Here is an 18,569-nt window from a genome sequence, read left to right as displayed (position 1 = left end):
AAAACAACTGAGCTGCTTAATATTTTTATCGAAACCTTGATCGATTTTTTTTCCGGATTATATGATGTCTATAAAGTGCAAAATAACAGCATTTATTTAGAATAAAAAAAAAAAAACAGGTTTGTAAAATGAATGTCTTTACTGTCACTTTCGATCAATTTAATGCACCCTTGCTAAATAAAAGTATTGATTTCTTTAAAAAATATATCTTAATGACCCCAGTGGTAGTACACTTCGTACTGATTAAAAGTTTGCACCTTTTTTGGAGCATAAAAAACAAACAAACAGACAAATGACATTTTAGCATTCATAATCATATTCATCCATCCAGTTTTGAATGCTAACAAAATATTACAAAAAGAGAAAAAGAGTGCCATCACGACTGCCGTCTCATCCTCCTCAGAGCCGTGGGAAAAGACAGGGATAACAGTGTCACTGCTTACCATAAGGTTATTTTAGATGCGTCAAATTACAGACACCCCCCCTCTGAGAAACACCTGCAGGCATGGTTATTATTTCCAGGGACAAAACGCTTGTGCCAAACCAAGGTTATCACATCTCAGCTAATTAGATGGAACGAATACGGGAAACGATACCCATGAATCTTAAAAATATTACCGTAACACTTACGAACACACATTTTTAGCTAACTTACAGAAGCAGTAATGAAATTAGTTGTGAATATCTGATAGAACAAGAAGGCCACTGTGTTTTTGTGAACATTACGTGAAGCTCTGAATCTGACCTACATGTAGCAGGCAGAGAGAATCCTTGTGGCAGTTTTATTTCTAGAATCAGTGCGTGTTCACCCAAAAAAGAAATGTTGGTCATTATTTACTGACCCTCATGCCAATATAAACACATATTTTCTTTAAAAAGGTGAGTTAATAATGCTTAATGCTGTAATTGGTTAGAATCATAAAGTCAATCTACTATTGGAGTTAAAGCTATTTTCCTATAGACACGAGAATATGTCATATTCTCTTACAGAGACACTTTCAGCTTTAGGTACAATGAGCTTGATGGAGAGACTTGCACAACTGAGATATTAAATAGATCCCTAATGAAAAATGACTCTCTATTTGACTCACATACATTTTAAGGTCTTCTCTAAACATAAATCTTTTATGGCATCCCCCTCCCCCATGTTAGCTTGCCCTCGTCTACCACCTTCATCTTCGGTTATTACATCTCAGCAAGCAACTGAACTGAGTTATCGAAACTAATCTTAATTTAATGTTCTCCAATCTGAATTAAACCCTGACATTTGAAGCAGATCTGCAACAGTGCATTAGATTATAAACAGTCACCTTCTGGGTGACTCACCCACATGAAAGCCAAAAGGCAAAACACTTCTGCACGTCATGACCTTCAAAACAGCCGTGGTGACACTGACCTTTGGGTTACGGCCCTGGAGAAGGAAAAATAAACTGCATGTCGTAACCTCACTGAGATAAAGAGCAATCTGTGTCATCTGCGAGCAGTCACAATGACAAACAGATCGATTCGCATGCCTTAAAAGGAGATGCAAGCCTAATTAACAGCGATGCTGGAGATGAGGAAGAGTGATACGATGAAGAAGAAACTGAGACTGATAGTTGATGGACATCCCAACATTAATAAACCCTCATTTCCTGACCTTTGCTGAGATTAGCCATTTAGCAATGCTCAGGATAGGACTGTCTGAACACATTAGCCACTAGCCCATGGTGACCCAATTAAAACACCATAAATGAGGAGCTGCAGCATGTAACTAGGAGTCTAAACAACTTAAATGACATGACTGAATAGACCTTATTTTGCCTGAGGTCAATATGACCTGTATTTTGTGGGGCACAAAGGAGCTAGATTCATTTACAATGTATGCTGAAATATTTGAATAACTGCAAAGACATCAATTCTGGACAAATGAATTTGATTTCATTCCTTCAAACAACCATTATTATTGAGTTGCAAAAAATACAGCTGTTTAAATTATAAATCACACACACACACACACACTTTAAAGGTCCCGTTTTTCGTGTGTTTTTGAAGCTTTGATTGTGTTTACAGTGTGCAATATAACGTGTTCATGTTTCGCGTGTAAAAAAAAACAGTATTTTTCACACAATTTACTTATCTGTATACCGCTGTTTTCACTGTCATAAAAACGAGCTGATGGCTTATAATAAGAATATGTATTGTTGTCAGCCACTTTAAACATTGTAACAACAGTTTTAACATCAACACTGCACTGTGTGCACTGTTACACAGGTAATTTTTTTAATGATTAAATTAAAATGTATAAAATGTCATCATAATTTCTCACTGTTTTGTAGCGTTTGCTGCTGCTGCCTCCACCGGCGCTTTCAAAGTTGCCACTGTTGTGTTGTTAGCAGCACTAGTGCTTGGTTCACTCTCATCCTCTTCAGTTCTTGTATTTGAAACATTCTCCTCCTGATCCAAAATTTTCTTGCCAGATTGAAGCCACAATAGCAGTTTTGAACTTTTCATAATTTAATAATCCACCTAACATTCATTTATATTTAACCTTTTCACACACTTAGTTAAGTTAATATATATATATATATGAAATGTATTACTGAATATAAAATTACATACATTTTATTAGTCATAGTTTATTAGTTTATTAAATTGTCACATATTTTTCAATATATAAAAAGCAGCAATTCACTATGTATTATTTAATATATTGTAATATATTAACACAACATATTTCTCTGTATATTTTCAAATGTACTGTTAAACCATTTCTTATATTGATCATATATAGGGAATTATATGTTCTTTTCATAAGGGTAGTCTGTGTCACATCATGTCAGTTCATCTTTAATAACTAAACGTGAAGTGAAATAAACAACCATGTCTTATATATTCAGGAGATTTCTGCAGCGCTGTGCTCATGGCATAAGATTGTTTGCAGTCTTGCTTGATTTCTTCTCTCGTTCTGTCTGTGTTTTTACTCTCTCTTCTTTTTTCTACTGCTGGTTTCTGGTTTATCTGCTTGTCTCTGGTTTATCTGCTGGTTTCCGGTTTTTTTCTCTAACTGTGGTTTCAGTAAGAAACACGGATAATATCTGCTTAAACCATCTTTACTTAAATGTTTAAAAGCTGTAGTGAAATTATATAGCACCTCTGTAAATGTAATGTAGATAAATTAACTCTTTCCCCACGATTTTCTGTTATTCATTAAGTTTTTTTATTAAGTTTTATTATCATACTGGGAATTTGTCCTCTGCATTTAACCCATCCAAGTTAGTGCACACACATTAGGAGCAGTGAGTAGTGACATTACCTATCATTCTTGAGAATCGAACCTTGATGTAAAATTAATGACTCCAACAAATGTGAGATGCAAAAATATGTATAAAGTATGTTTATTTGAAAACGCATGTAATTTCTGGCAAAGATGCCTTAAGCTGGACTAGAGTTAAAAGATGGTAGATAAAGTTTGTGAGAGTGCAGTGAAAGTTAGTGTTTTTTGAAAGGTTTGTGAAAGTTTATGAGAGTGCAGTGTACCAGTCCTGAATGCCTCAGAGTAGGACTGTCACGATAACTACTTTTTGTTGTGTGATATATTGTACCAAAATGAATTGTGATAAACGATATTATTGTAATTTTCAGACCATTTTATGCCATTAATTACATAATGACAATATAATAGCATAATAATGCAAGTTTCAAAGAACAAAGAATGTTTTATTCTTATTCTATTCAATATTTAGACATGGGAATCAGAATGTGAAAAAATAGATCCTAAATAAATAACAAATACACTTGTGTTAACAAAAAAGTGCAAGGTAACAAGAACTAGATCAAAACAAAGTAGCATGTCAGTTTAGACTTTTAAAGTGTCTCACACAAAGGCACAGATGCATCAACAGGCCATTTCTGCTGCCAGATCAGTTTTTTAATTGTTAGGCAGATTCTGAGAAAGGAACACCAACATGTTTACCTTGTGGGGCTTCAGGCAGGATCTTTCTGGGGTAACAATGTTACCAGCTGTGCTAAACAATTTGTTGCACAAATGCACATGTATTTTTGTGCTAACTTGGCTACTAGGGGAAATCTTCTGTGGCTATCACGCCACCACATCAAGGGATAAGCTGATGCATCAACTGCTTCTTCCTGGAGGAACTTGGTCAGCTCCGTATCAGCCTGCACTCTTTTTGCAACCGATGGTTGAGTCTGGTTACTTGCTAGTTGGGTTCTTCTGTTCTGGAGAAGGTCACACAGCCTCTTCTGCTTGCTTGCTGGAGGTTCAGATTCAGATCCTTCATTTCCCCCTGCAGCTTTAACACAGTTCTCACCACTGGCACATTCTCCTTTTCCTTCTTCATCGTTCATGTCTAGTAGTTCTTGCAAGAGCTTTTCTTTTACATCGTCCAAGACCTCCGCACCCTCCATGGTACCACGATACCTTGGATCCAAGATGGTGGCCTTTGTCAGAAGGTTTTGGATTTCAGATGGGCTGTATTTCTCTTTCAATACCCTGTACATGTTTGCCTTTATGTTTGCTGTCAGTGCAGTGTCATTGGGGTCTGGTGATAAAAGTTCGCCTTTAAGAAGTTCCAACACAGGCTTTACTGAAGACACAGTAACATATGTTTCCCCTGAGAGGACATCCGTGAAATCAGCCACTGGCTTCATTGCTGCATTAATGGATTCCAACACAGAAACATCCTGCCAGGTTGGGTTGAGGTGGCCATGTTTTTGATCTTCAACCAGGACACGTCTTATGGCTGGGAGTTGCTCTAGCACCCTCTCGATCATTTTTTGCTTGGTACCCCATCGTGTGGCGACATCCTGTGGAAAATATAAAATTGTTTTTTATTTTTTATTAGTTTGTCTATTCTAACATTATTCAACAAATACTAATTTTACTAGTAGTACTTTCACAAATAATAATTTTACATGGTTAATATAATGTAATCAATTATTTAATACATACAAACAGGCCCCAAAGTAAGTGATAATAAATAAAAACCCTTTAGTTTATATTAACCCTTTAAATATTTTGTGTTGTATAACAAGTTATCATCACTCACCAGTACTAGATTGTGTTGGGGGACATTGGTTTCAGTCCGTGCCTTCCTCAGGTCTCTCTTCTTTAGCCAGCTCAGGTTGAAGGTGTTGATAAGATTCCTACAAAGCCCCATGGCACGCGCTGTGCGATCCTTGTCACTGTCCAGTCCATGGGAAACTGCCAAATGGAGGTTGTGTCCAAAGCAATTGAGCCATGGCCAGCCAAGATTACATATTGCAGCCACAATGTTAGCAGTTGCCTGTAGTTATACAGGCCATTTTGCGCTAAAGCAGACTGAAGGGCTTCAGCAAGTACATGCGCAGTGTGGTTCTGGGATATGTATCTGGTCTCTAAACACTTTGACTGTAGAGTCCAGTCGGCAGTTATGTAGTGTATGGTCAAGCTCATACAAGGCATCATATTTGAGACTGACCACGTATCTGTAGTGGCAGAGTAAAAGGAGATGTCTTTTATCTCCTTCAGAACATCATCTTTAATTTATTGTACAAGGATGCAATGGCAGTTTGGGAGATGTACGTTTTCTTTGGCAATTCGTACTGTTTGTCAAAAGTTTGCAGCATATTTTTAAATGCTGGTTTTTCGACTGTGTTTAATGGCTGCATCTCTTTGGCTATATAGCGTGTTACGCTATCCGTGAGTGTGCGCCATTTCTTGCTGTCGCGTTTATATTTGCACTGTCGGGAAAAGGCATCTGTAACAGATAACTGTCTGGAAGAACCCTCTCCAGCTCCAGCTGCAGTTGTTGTTCCCAGGTTGAAAAACTGGGTGGGATGGTTATGTTTTAGGAGAGATTTTAGGTTAGTTGTGTTGCCTCTTTTCGTTGCCACTGTTTTAAAACAAAGTCGACATACCGGCCAGTTCACGTTAATTGGCTCTCCTCTCTCATTCGGCTTAAAGCCAAAAAGCCACACCGGAGCTGAAGATTGCGACTTTGAAACCAAGTCCATGTTGGACTTGTCCTTCCTAACTGGCTGTAGATGTCACGAAACAGAACACTTGATAACACAGTGGGTTCACGCCTTCTCTTCACCTGTCGGTGTCCGCTCTGTGTGTGTGTGTGTGTGTGTGTGTGTGTGTGGAGACGCTGCCTGAATCCTGCTGGATTGGTGCTTTCCCCGAAAAGGAACAGACTGAGAAGCTTCTGCTGATGCGATATAACCACTGTTTCACTCCGAAAGAAAACAAAAAAACATAGGGCCTTGTCAGGGTAGCCATAAAATGAGACTGGACTAACAGCCTAAATGTGGCATGCAACCGCATTTCCTGTTTTGGTAAACTCATTTTTACTCCTCTCTGCACTTTACTGTTAAAAGACATAAATGTTAATAATTTGAAATACAGTCAGGAGAGACTTTCATTTTAATTATTTTATTGCTGTATTTTATTTACATCTGAAGGATTTTGGATTCTATGAATGAAGGATTTTACAAAAAATATTTTTATTTTATGTGCTGGAATATGCAGAAATATATGTTAACAGAAGAAGGACTTTCTTTATTTCATTAAAATATGGTGGAATGTGCAGAAAATAGGTTTAAATGTTCAACAATTTTCTTCAAGTCTGAGACTGTTGCATTTAATTAAATTTTTGCTTGATGCGGTGCATAAAGTTAAAATATTGAAACTAATAAAAAAAGTTTTAAAAAATAGAATGTTTCATTTGACTAGTACTAAGTAAAGTAACTAATTGCTTTTGAAAATAAGTAATCAGTAAAGTAACTGGATTACTTTCTTGGAGAAGTAATCAGTAATCAGTAACTAATTACTAAGTAACTTGACAAACACTGGATATATTACATAATAGATTTCCATATATGGGAAACTAGTGCTTATATTTTTCAATATGCTGCAATATATGCATTGACCGTGTATGGCTGTATATTAATACATATAACATATTTATAAATGAAGACAAATATAACATTACATGTAGTATTCACAAAGTTTTATTCTTTATTGTGTACAAATACTGCACATACATGTTCCCATATAAATGTGAATGTTTGTTCACACACACACACACACACACACACATATACATACACACACATTCACGGAACATTCACAACAGATTTCTAGTTCCCAGCATGCTTTGCTTCTGACTGTTAAAGGAGAGCAAATGTTAAAATGTAGTTTTATTTAATGTTAAAAGGATAATTTGATCTGTTAGTGTTTAATGCTCTTTTATTTTTGAGTTTAAAAGGTTTTCTGGTATGTGTGTGTTTTTGGGGTCATTGGGCTGAAGAGTAGAGCCTGTGGTTCGGCTGACGATTGGCGAACATTATTAAGAGCAATGATTATATTAATGTATAATATATTTATAGGAACATTTCAGCAGGCTCAAGATAATTAATACAGTGACCATTATATACTATTATATTATTTTAATCAATTCGCAGCCATAAAACATGTGATAATCCGCATTGTCGTGTATGTAGGTGCGCTGAAGTATTCCGTCAAAATGGCTGACACGCGGCTAGGGGTCACGTGACTGGGAGATCCCTATACTCACTCTTACGGTAAAATGATGTATCTTCCCCTGTGGCTCAGTGGTGAAATCTAAGCTTTTTCGCGCCAGAGACCCGTGTTCGAATCCAGGTGTTGTGCCGAATTTCGACCCCCTGCCAAATTATTACCCCCCTCGTTGAAGTCAGTACCTGATTGCCTAATCCTAACCCCACCCCTAATCCTAACCCCTCCCCCACAACTAATCCTAAACCTACCAATACTAAGGGGGTAATAATTTGGCGGGGGTCGAAATTCGGCACAACACCGGCTCTGGCGGCAGATGAGCTTTCTTACGTACAGAAAGCGAATCCGCCCCTCGCGCCCTCCTGTTCACTCGGCGGGGGTCGAGTATTTATTTATGAGTATTTATTTAAACTCAGGAGGGTTTTTTTCTTTAAATTAAATTTATTTTCCCCCTCAGACTGGGGGTGGGGCCGTGAGTTTGGGGGGGCCGGCAGGTGGGCCGAGCGTTGGCCAGTGGTGGCCGTGGCCCCCCCTGGCCACCACGTAGCTCCGCCCCTGCGCTCAGGGAAGGCCAAACAAAGGTGATTTGACTCCGGGATGAAAATAACAGCGTCTCGACGACATGGCGACAAACCATAGCGACAAACACACTCTACAAACGCAACTCTTCCTCTTCTCCGTGCCCGTGGGAGCGCAACAAGACCACGCCCCCTTTTTTGTGTATTCCTGCGGGCGGAGGTTAGTCCAAAAACTGTTCTAATGACGTCATTAAAAAAGGAAGTAGAGGGATGTAGTCCAAACCAGCCGTTCACTGTAGGCGACTTCTGTTAAATAAAATATTTATTTTTAAAAATAAAAATAAAAGAATTATTCAACATTACACACTAACTAAAGTTTGAAACATGGGATCACGAAGAACGGGACCTTTAAAATATATTATTCTTGTAATGTCTGGTACTATTTTGACGCCAAATACTGACAACCATCTATTCATTCTAAGGTAACGGGTCTATGATTTCATTCAGCAAATGTACAAATGAATAATTAAAGACTTTCTGTTTTCATTTAGCTCAGTTCATGTCAATGCAGGTTACACTCTAATGGTTGATCAGATGGCATGTTTAAATGTGTATGGCAACAAATCCCTGGTTGATTAAAAATTAAAGGCAAAAATATAAAAACCAAACCAGATTCCCCAAAACAGATTCCCCTAAAACATGGATATATATATATATATATATATATATATATATATATATATATATATATATATATATATATATATATATATATATATATATATATACACATATATACATATTTAATTTCGTTGCTGCTCTATTCTGGCACTCAATATCTTATAAGACCCGTAGGCCTATGAATTCAAATTTCCTAAAGTGCTGATTCATTTTAAGATAAGATTTCTTATTCATCATAATCTCATTTTGACTCTTTCAAACCCAAATGGCATGTTTATATTAAACGAACTCATAACAAATACAGGCTCTGCAGATTTATTGAGCCTTTAGAGGCCAATTTAGCAGGAGCTGTTGTCTCAGAGGCTAATATAGCATTTGATACTCCTTTGTGTGGCCTGCGTTCCCTCGCTATTTTGTTAGCGGCAAGAGGTACAGATGGGAGCGTGTGCAATTTGGCTGGTCTTTCCCAAGAAACCCCACAGCATACATCTGGCACAGAAAATCGTTCTCTCTCCCATGCATCTGCGCTGTCTGTTCATGTCACGGAGCAGTGAGGTGAGGTGAGATGTGAAATGATTTGTACAAACTGAGCATTTATATCCACGAAACGGTAAAAGCAAATCAGGAAAGTGTCGGGAAATTAATACCTATTTGTTCTTTTATAAAACAGGATGCATATTTATTTATTGTCTAGCAGCTCGTCTAGTTTGCTTGTTATTTCAGTACCTGACAGACCACTCGCCGCACACACTTTTTTTCCATCTTCCTTATTTGCTGACATAAAAAAAAAATCCTCTCACAATGGGGGAAAACTCCCTTGCTGTGCTTTCTTTGTGCTCCTGTCCATCACGTCGCATATTTGGTGCACTCCACAAAACACACTTCGGTACAAATCTGGTGAAACCAGAAAAAACTGTCAGTCAAAGATTGTTTTCTCCTGTTTTTATCTTACCAATCATCCCCTCCCCTTTTATGTCAATCTGATCCCCCCCTTTTTATTTCTCTCTTTCTTGGCCCACTTTTTACTGAACAATGGAGACAATCGCACGTCCCCTGAGGGCAGAGAAGAGCGAGTTTAAATATCAAAAGCCCACAATGGACATCGCGCCAGACTCCAAGGAGCTCCATTCCCTGGCCCCCACTGTCCATCTGCTTATAACGGGAGAAATGAGGGAAGAAGCATAGATAGTGAGAAAGGAGACACAGTGACAGACTTTCGTCTCTCGCTCCTTTCTCGCCTTTTTCTCATTGTTTCAAACAACTCGGTCGTGCTTGTCAAATTATGCCATTTGGGTAATGGGAATATTTGGGGAAAAAATGACTTGAATGATGAAAATCATCATGCAACTTATACAATGGAGCATTAACAGATTTCTATTTCAGAATATATACAGTACAAATTTTAGTTAGTAATTCAAATGTTTCCCTTTTAAAGTATATATCTGAGAAACTTTGTCCTTATGACCAACTCTACAAGTTAAAATTCTATTATTTTTGTAATTTCATTTTATGTTTTGTTACAATTGTCAGTACAGGACTATATTAAAAGGTCAAACCTGTTACCATTATGTTATATAGTAGGTAAATATTAAGAAAAATAGTAAAAAGTAATTTAATAATAAATAAAAATAATATAATAAAAACAGTATATTAAAATACTGTTATATATGTATACTTATTAACATATAAAGAATAGATGAACCTCGTAGTTTCACAACCTTTAGAACAAGGCTTGCAATGTGAAATTAAACTAAAATTGTCAAACTTGTGAATTATTCATGTTTCCTTATTGAAGGTACACAACTGTTCAATATTTTGAGGGAAGATTTTTTTGTGTGTGAAATTATTAATTCTATTCAACAAGGACACATTAAATTGATCAAAAGTGACAATAAAGACATCTATGAATGTTTCAAACAAATGTAATTTTGAACTTTCTATTCATCTAAGAATCCTGAAAAAAGGTTTCACAAAAATGGCACAATGCAATTTAACACTTAAACACATTATTTGTCTTTTAGAAAGTTTAAAATCCAACAGAAATCCCCTTATCAAACTGTAAAAGGCAACGGTTTCACAGAATGACACCTCATCCACTGCGCGTCCACCCTACCCCAAACAATATGTGAGGACACAAACAGTCCTCTCTTCTCTCTCTCGAAACCTCCTTCCCCTCAAGCCCCGAGGCTCAGGTTTCCTGACAGGAATGAGTCTTCATTTTTTCACATCATCCTATTCTGTGACTGACTGCATGACACAGATACAGAAAGCCCAATCTCACGGTAATTGCAGGGTGGCAGTACAAGACCGCTGACATAAATGAAGAATCATCTGTAATATCCCTGAGCTATATGTCCCAAGTGACTCAACGTCAGCCTTAACACATCTGAAACCACACTAATAAGAACACAGAAGCCAATTTGAAGCTTCCAGCCAGTTAGGCTAAATGTGGTTTTCCATTCCTAACAACATCAAGTGCTCCTGGAAGTAATAACAAAACCTCACACCTTGACCTCCGATCCCATCGCCATCTAAGATGCTTGTTATTGTCCATTCTTCTATTCACACGAGAGAACAAGACAAGGCATGTGTCATGTTTTCTTCATTGTTTACGACGACAGGTGTTTCCACCTGGGCAGGTTTTGTTGGGGAAATTCCAGGGCTTGCTGAATGTCTGTGATCCCAAGGGATATACGGATCTAATGAAGACCTCCCCTCCCCCCAACCACCCTTAAACAAGCTAAAATGTGAAAATGTGTCATATCAGATGACTCCATTGCTAATTTGATCAGAGGGGTTATTGATTTTCTAGGCTAACTTAACTGATTGTAATCTGGTAAAGAATGATTCGACCATATGGCTTTGAATTTGGCATGTGAAGTTTTTTTTTAATCAAACACAATTTAATTCAAATATGGACTAAAATTTCACTCATAACGGCAGCAATCCTGATGAAATATTAACGTTAAAATTATGGGATCTGAGGTTTTGTTGATGACAGCAAAATGCTTTAATGCATTTATATATGCTTTTAAAAAAATACTTAACATACTGGCTAAAAGAAAATTACATATCAAACAGAAACACGTTTAGAGGCACCTGACTACCATTAACGGTTTCTTTTTCACAGGTTTATTGTCTAATTAACTAATATTGTATTTATTATCGTACAGCTTTACTTCATTGTATGTGTGTCTTCAACAAAGGTTTACAAATACCTAGCTATCATGGTCTAGTAGTTAATGGTTAGCTTTTTTTTTAGCTAATGTGCACCATCCAATCTCCAGCATTATTTGACTATAGGAGCTCAAACATCTGTCATTCAATGACTTTTAACCAAACAAATCCCAAAAGAGTTCAATGGTTCTGCACTAAAGAGAAGAGGTCTTCTGCTAAAAGATTTCCTCCTTTCAGCCATTAACAATGTAAATCAAACAAGAAGCCACATAAAAGGTATATTGCAGCCCTTTTCAACGTCATACTTATTATGTACAATGTAAAACCTGTGTCAACACATGTGATTAAAAAGCCTCTCTGATGTCCGTTTTGTTTGATACTATAGCTAAAGAAATCAGCATCCGACTCTATAATTTATCAATGGAAGGCTTCTTTCTTTTTGTATTCATTATACTTCACAAATCTTCAGTTCAACAAATCTGTTCATCTGAACTATATAACTCAGCTTAAAGGGTTTGACTGCATTGTGTACTTTTGACTCTTTAAGGATTCAAGAAACTGGTTATGGTTTATTGTCCAGCTTTGATATTTGTAATGAATGGAGACTTTGCCGCATTGGTCCAACTACTTTATTTTAAAATAAGAATAAAATAAAATAAGTCCACACAACTAATTAAAAAAACACCAAAAAAAACAAACACATGAAGCTAATTAAAAAATAAACAGGTCAACTGCATCAATCCTGATGTCAACATATGTTACACCTGAAGGGCTGCAATCTTAATAATAATAATGTTTATTAGGGGTTCAAGCATGAAATGCTGAAACCCTATTGTAATTGTAAGGATTCGTAAAACGCATCGTGCAGGACAAACCGTAAGGCCTAGAGACTTGAAACCTGGCCAGATGGTAGGCCTCAATTTGGGGAAAAGTCAGAGTATGACCCCGATTGGCCCATAGGTGGCGCTACAGCAACCAAAAGTACAAAATCGCTCATAACTCTTAGACCGTTTGACCCAGACTCAAGTGCCTTACTCCACTGTGATCCCTGGCTCAAGGCGGACGAAATGGCTATCTTCAATTTCGATTTAGGCAGGAAAAAAATTATTTTTCTTTTTCTCTACTTTTGCGAACTAGTCCCTGGTTTTTCGCCCGATCGGAACCAGACCAGTCTAGGGCAATTCTCTGGACTCTCTAGATCAATAATTATATATAAAAAACTTAAACTTTACCCTTTGGGTAGCCATAACAGGATCATTTAGAAAATGGGTATGGCAAAAAACACTCAAAAGCCTGTAAATCCTAAAGGAAAACTCAGACAACTCACTAATGTGCCTTATGTGCTTGAAGGCCTCAAATGCTTGAACCCCGCTAAATGCTGCTTGCAGCTTTAATTATTAATGTTTTCATGTTTTATGAGGACTTTCCATAGACAATGATTTTTATACTTCACCAACTGTATATTCTATGCCCTTACACTAATCCTATATGCATCACAGAAAACTTTCTGCATTTTCACATTTTCAAAAAACATCACTTAGTATGATTTATAAGCTGTTTTCCTCATGGAGACCAAAAAATGTCCACACAAGGACAAGGATTACGGATATTACCCTCTTGGTGGGGACATTTTGACCCATAATGTAGGGTTTACCAGGCCCCACACACACAAACACTCCATCATTAGTCTCATCACTGTCCTCACTAATTGTCATGGACAATATTTTCTGTATTTCCCATGCTTGACTCATGTGCTTAATCTATTAGTAGCAGTTCCTTTGGGAAAACTCTGACCCTGATGCATACGAATGAACCATTGCTTCAGAAGCCTGTGCAGGTGCAGGGCTGCTGGCTTCACAGAGCCAGTGGGCTCCCTGCGGGTCTAGGGCACCATGTGCGCCCTGCTAAAAGTCACAGAGAGAGATATAGCGCAGACACTGAGAGAAGTAAAAAGCCAGTGGAGGACTGTTACAGATAGTTCCCAAAGTGCCTATAATGCTTTGAAACAAGAAGAATAAGGATGAAAATATACAATGCACTGCAAAAGCTTTGATGTTGTACATCAAAAACACGGTCATACGTCACAGAGGTCATTTGAAAAGGCAGAGGTGAGCGCTACTATAGATCAAACAGAACATAAGAGTATGTCTGAGACAACACTTGTGAAGGTGTGGCAAATACAATATGGACAATGTCTCACGTTCAATGATTTTGTTGGATATTTACCTACTGAGCCATGATAAAATATTCGGAGTGCATCAGACAGGAAGGGCTTTAAGATGGAAACAAGAGTGAGTCATGCAGTGAGATGCATGGGCTACTTCATGTACTCTATAATGATATTAACTGAGAATTTCTGCTGTAGCATAATGGGACCTCGAACAGACAAACTGATACCAAAATGATTCACTGTTAACTGTAGCCTGGAGATATGCTTATGTTCAATGACATGGAAATAAAACAAACAATGTATTGATTTCTAAAGTCACTTTAGCATAAAGATGAATGATTTCATCTGACAAAGTAATGTAATGTCTTAAATTATCTTAAAGGAGAACTCCGGTCAATTTTAACATTGAGCTAATTTTTTTGTACATTTGGAGTGCTGTCAATACAGAGAACAACGACAAAAATCAGTGTTGCCTACACCGTGTTATCCTCTTTTTAAAATTTGCACCCTGTTGACTTCAATGGGGCAAGTTTTAAACCTGCTTTTAGCCTCTTAACATCCTTGATGTGTCATTATTACAAGTGCACAGGTCATGTGAGTGATTCCTTCGGAGTGAACGCAGGTCAATCTGACTGCAGTAGATGTGAAAGATATGAATAAAAATGATATTTATTTAGCCAGCGCTCATACCTGTATTTACATCCTGTTTTCGGTCAAAGTCCATAGTAATCGATTGTCGAGTTCACGCGCATTGGTTTAGTACCTATGATCATGCGCGTGAACTCGGCAATCGATTACTATGGACTTCGACCGAAAACAGGATGTAAATACAGGTATGTGCGCTGGCTGAATAAACATCATTTTTATTCATATCTTTCACATCTACTGCAGTCAGATTGACCCGTGTTCACTCTGAAGGAATCACTCACATGACCTGTGCACTTGTAATGACACATCAAGGATGTTAAGAGGCTAAAAGAATAAAAGACAAAAAAATGAGCTCAATGTTAAAATTGACCGGAGTTCTCCTTTAATATTAGGGATCAGCAAATATTGATATGATTGACTGAATTAATTAATCAATATATAATATCCAAAATCAATGCCTTTAATCAATGAATTAATATCCCTAATTTGTGTAAATAAGTCCAGGTTTAAAGTCACCATTAAATCAAATTCTTATTTTTTCTACAAAATGTTTCAGTGCTTATAAATGATTTATCTATGACTCTATCTATCTCCATCATTAGTTAGCAACGCCCAACTTCCTACAATCCAATCAATTCCCGAAGTACAAAATCAAATGCTGCCCTACATTTTCCAGAACCCATTCCACTCTGATATACGTCACAAATAGGAAAGAAAAGACTATTGCAACTTCCGTTTCATGCTGACTTTAATGTACTCTAATGTGCCCAGCAAAGCCTCTTTACTCATTGCTGAAAGTTCTTGTACATCTCTGCAAAAAAAAAATCTATTTAAATGCAGCTAGTAATCTGTCCTCCTTTTAGGTCAGTCTGAAATCCATAACTATCAACTGCCTTGACTCAGCTGAATCCAGATGAAGAGCACTTTATGGGCTATAACAATCTTCCATTAGCACTCCATCCAAGCGCACAGGCCCTAGAGCCGTCTGCTAAAACATACTGCTCTAAAAAAACAACCAAATGCTTCAGCTGACCCCATTGTTTCGCATTTTCTTGTCCTCTCTGAGGAAGAAACAGAGACGGACAGAGATTGAGATTCTTTTCAGCCTCTCCTTCCCATCCAGTGTACAACAGTTCAAACCGGTGGTGGGCCAGACTCCACTTCCAGACGCACCTCTCTCACCCCCCTCAGGAGAAAGCTGCTGTTGCACAGCTAAAAATAGCACCTCTGGAAACAAAACCCTGAGAAGTAAAAGGTAAGCATCCCATTGCAGTGTGGGAAACCTGAGAGTAGGTGAATCTGAGCTGAGGAGGAGAGGAAAGACGGGAATGCTGGAGAAAGAAACGTACTCTACGTCATCTCTTGACCTTATTTCGATGCAGTCATTAAAGATGCATTGCACATTATGCAGCAGGTCACTCAATCTTTCCAAATAACCTAATTAAAATTTTGTTTATTCATCTTTAATTCATGTTTGAAAGCAAAGTTGAGTTATTTACATGCATTTGACCAAAAAATGTGAGCTTCCACCCATTTAAAGTTTCCTTTAAGAGGCAGAAGGTGCTGAGGGAGAATAGCAGGTTTCTCTAATGCTGTTTTAATTGCAGGCTCAGTGGGAGTATCCACAGGGTTTGAGCCACAACTAGCATGTTGCCAAGTAAAAGGATTTCTTCAAAATTTGCCATATGGCAGAAAATACCTCTATAGGTGGTGGGGGGATGGGGGGTGTGCAGGTAAAAGCATGTGGTCATTTGTGGATGATCCTCAAAGCTATTCCTATACAAAAAATAGAATACAGCGACAAAAATAGCTTAATGAATCTCAAAATGTGTCATGTTAAATTATAAATATCAGTTTCCTGGTGGTTGAACTGCATTAGAATCAAAGCTAGCAATATAAATCGAGTCGAATATCAGCATCTAGTGGTGTGCTGAAGTCACTGCAACTTGAGAAATTGTGTTTGATGTCTTTGAGTTGTAAAGACTGCAAAAATAGCACAGCGATTCATTTTATTATTTACTCAAAAACTTTTATATTACATGCAGTTATTATATTTTGCATGCAACTCTGATTCAACTATTCACTTTTTTTATATGTACTATATTATGTTACCATTTAAAATGCAGGCTGTACCGTTTGCTCTGAAAAATCTAAGATTTAATCTGACACTGTTCTCATTAAATTACTCTTTAGACATTCCTAATGAGGATAGACTAACGTTGTCGGGTTGCCAATGGTTATGTTTCGCTTCTGAGCTCTATGAAATACCTCCATGAATGATTGCAAAACAATATGGCAAAGACTGCTGAATGGGGGATGACATGCACATCTCTGGATCATTCAGACCACGGTCCAACTCGCTGGGAATATGAGCCCAGGCCAGGTCACATGGCCACAGATATCATCTGATGTGGGCAGCTTTGCATCTTTAATTCATGACGGAAAAAAATGAGTTTGGTTAGTGGGCTAATTCAGCAGCTCTAAGTTTCCCCATGCTGCAATCAAAGATTAAAAATGGAAACTTTGTCCCTGCTGGATTACATATATACAGAGTTGTAGAGTCTAAGTTCAAACAGAATAGTTTACAATCACAGATGCAAGAGGAGTCCTAGATTGATACTCAGTCAGATATATCAGAATACTTGGTACTTTAGATCATAGACAGACAGACAACACAGACAAACGGACAGGACAGGACAGGACAGGACAGGGCAGGACAGGGCAGGACAGGACAGGACAGGACAGGACAGGACAAGACAAGACATATATAGATAGATAGATAGATAGATAGATAGATAGATAGATAGATAGATAGATAGATAGATTAACTTATACGATAACTTTACCAACCTATTGAAGTACTAATATCTGTTTTGTACCATTGTAATACTCTGACAATCACCAAAACCAGGTGGTGATGAGAAAGTCACATGATAAATCAAAGCTCTTCACAAACTGAGAAGGTAGATGCTAAAATATACAAAGGTGCGAAGTCTCATTCACACAAATACTAAACTCCATCATGGTAACACACATGACACTCAAGTACTGCAATAAACAATTATTTAACAACATGATATGTAACATAAAACCCTAATGTACATACATGATAAGAAAAAACTAAGAAGAAACAGTTATTTCAACGAAAATGCATCAAATGTTAATTAAGTGTCATGCAGCCTGCAGGGAATTTTGGGAATGTCAGTATAGTAAGGAAACTTACTGATAATATCTAGATAGATAGATAGATAGATAGATGTTCTGACGACATGTATTTAAGGCCTACAACTTTTCATCCTGCCATCAAAGTCAATATATATATATATATATATATATATATATATATATATATATATATATATATATATATATATATATATATATTAAAAAAACATTTATTAAAAAAAAAGTAGCCTATGATGTTTATTGACGATATCAAGATGATTTACAATCTAAACGTTATATGTAGGCCTTACTCCAAAACTTATTTTATCCACACAGGCCAAGCTAACATCCTAAGAGAAAGTAAATTATATTACAATGCTATTTACCAACTAAATTGCCCTTAAGGCTCCCGATGTAATGAAACAGAGCAGCAAATGTTTGTCCTGTTCGCACAATATCCTTGAGCTAAGAAGCGCCCTGGATGGGGCGATGACACTTTCACTCCCTACAGCATCCTTGCCCAACATTCGGCCTCAAAACAACTCCATGTAACTTGACAGCCTCGAAACGCCCGAGTTTATTAATCTACATATGGCAGGTGATGACTTTAAATGAAGCTGCGTTTATATTTATCTACCGCTTCGTAAAATATAGCCGGGTACTTCATAACACAGCGGCTGTAACATTTGCG

The 18,569-nt window shown here is 37.4% G+C and overlaps 1 protein-coding gene across 1 annotated transcript in view; it reads right to left on the bottom strand.

Moving 5' to 3' along the window:
- The window catches only part of nfasca (neurofascin homolog (chicken) a), an 89,546-nt gene that overhangs the window by 70,700 nt on the left and 277 nt on the right, over window positions 1-18,569 (bottom strand). The gene's annotated exons all lie outside the window — the stretch shown is intronic.

This window comes from Squalius cephalus (genome assembly GCF_949319135.1).
Source record: "Squalius cephalus genome assembly, chromosome: 22".
In the NCBI taxonomy this organism is placed as follows: domain Eukaryota; kingdom Metazoa; phylum Chordata; class Actinopteri; order Cypriniformes; family Leuciscidae; genus Squalius; species Squalius cephalus.
The sequence above is the reverse complement of the archived record's forward strand: the minus strand, read 5'-3'. Positions and strand labels throughout refer to the sequence as shown.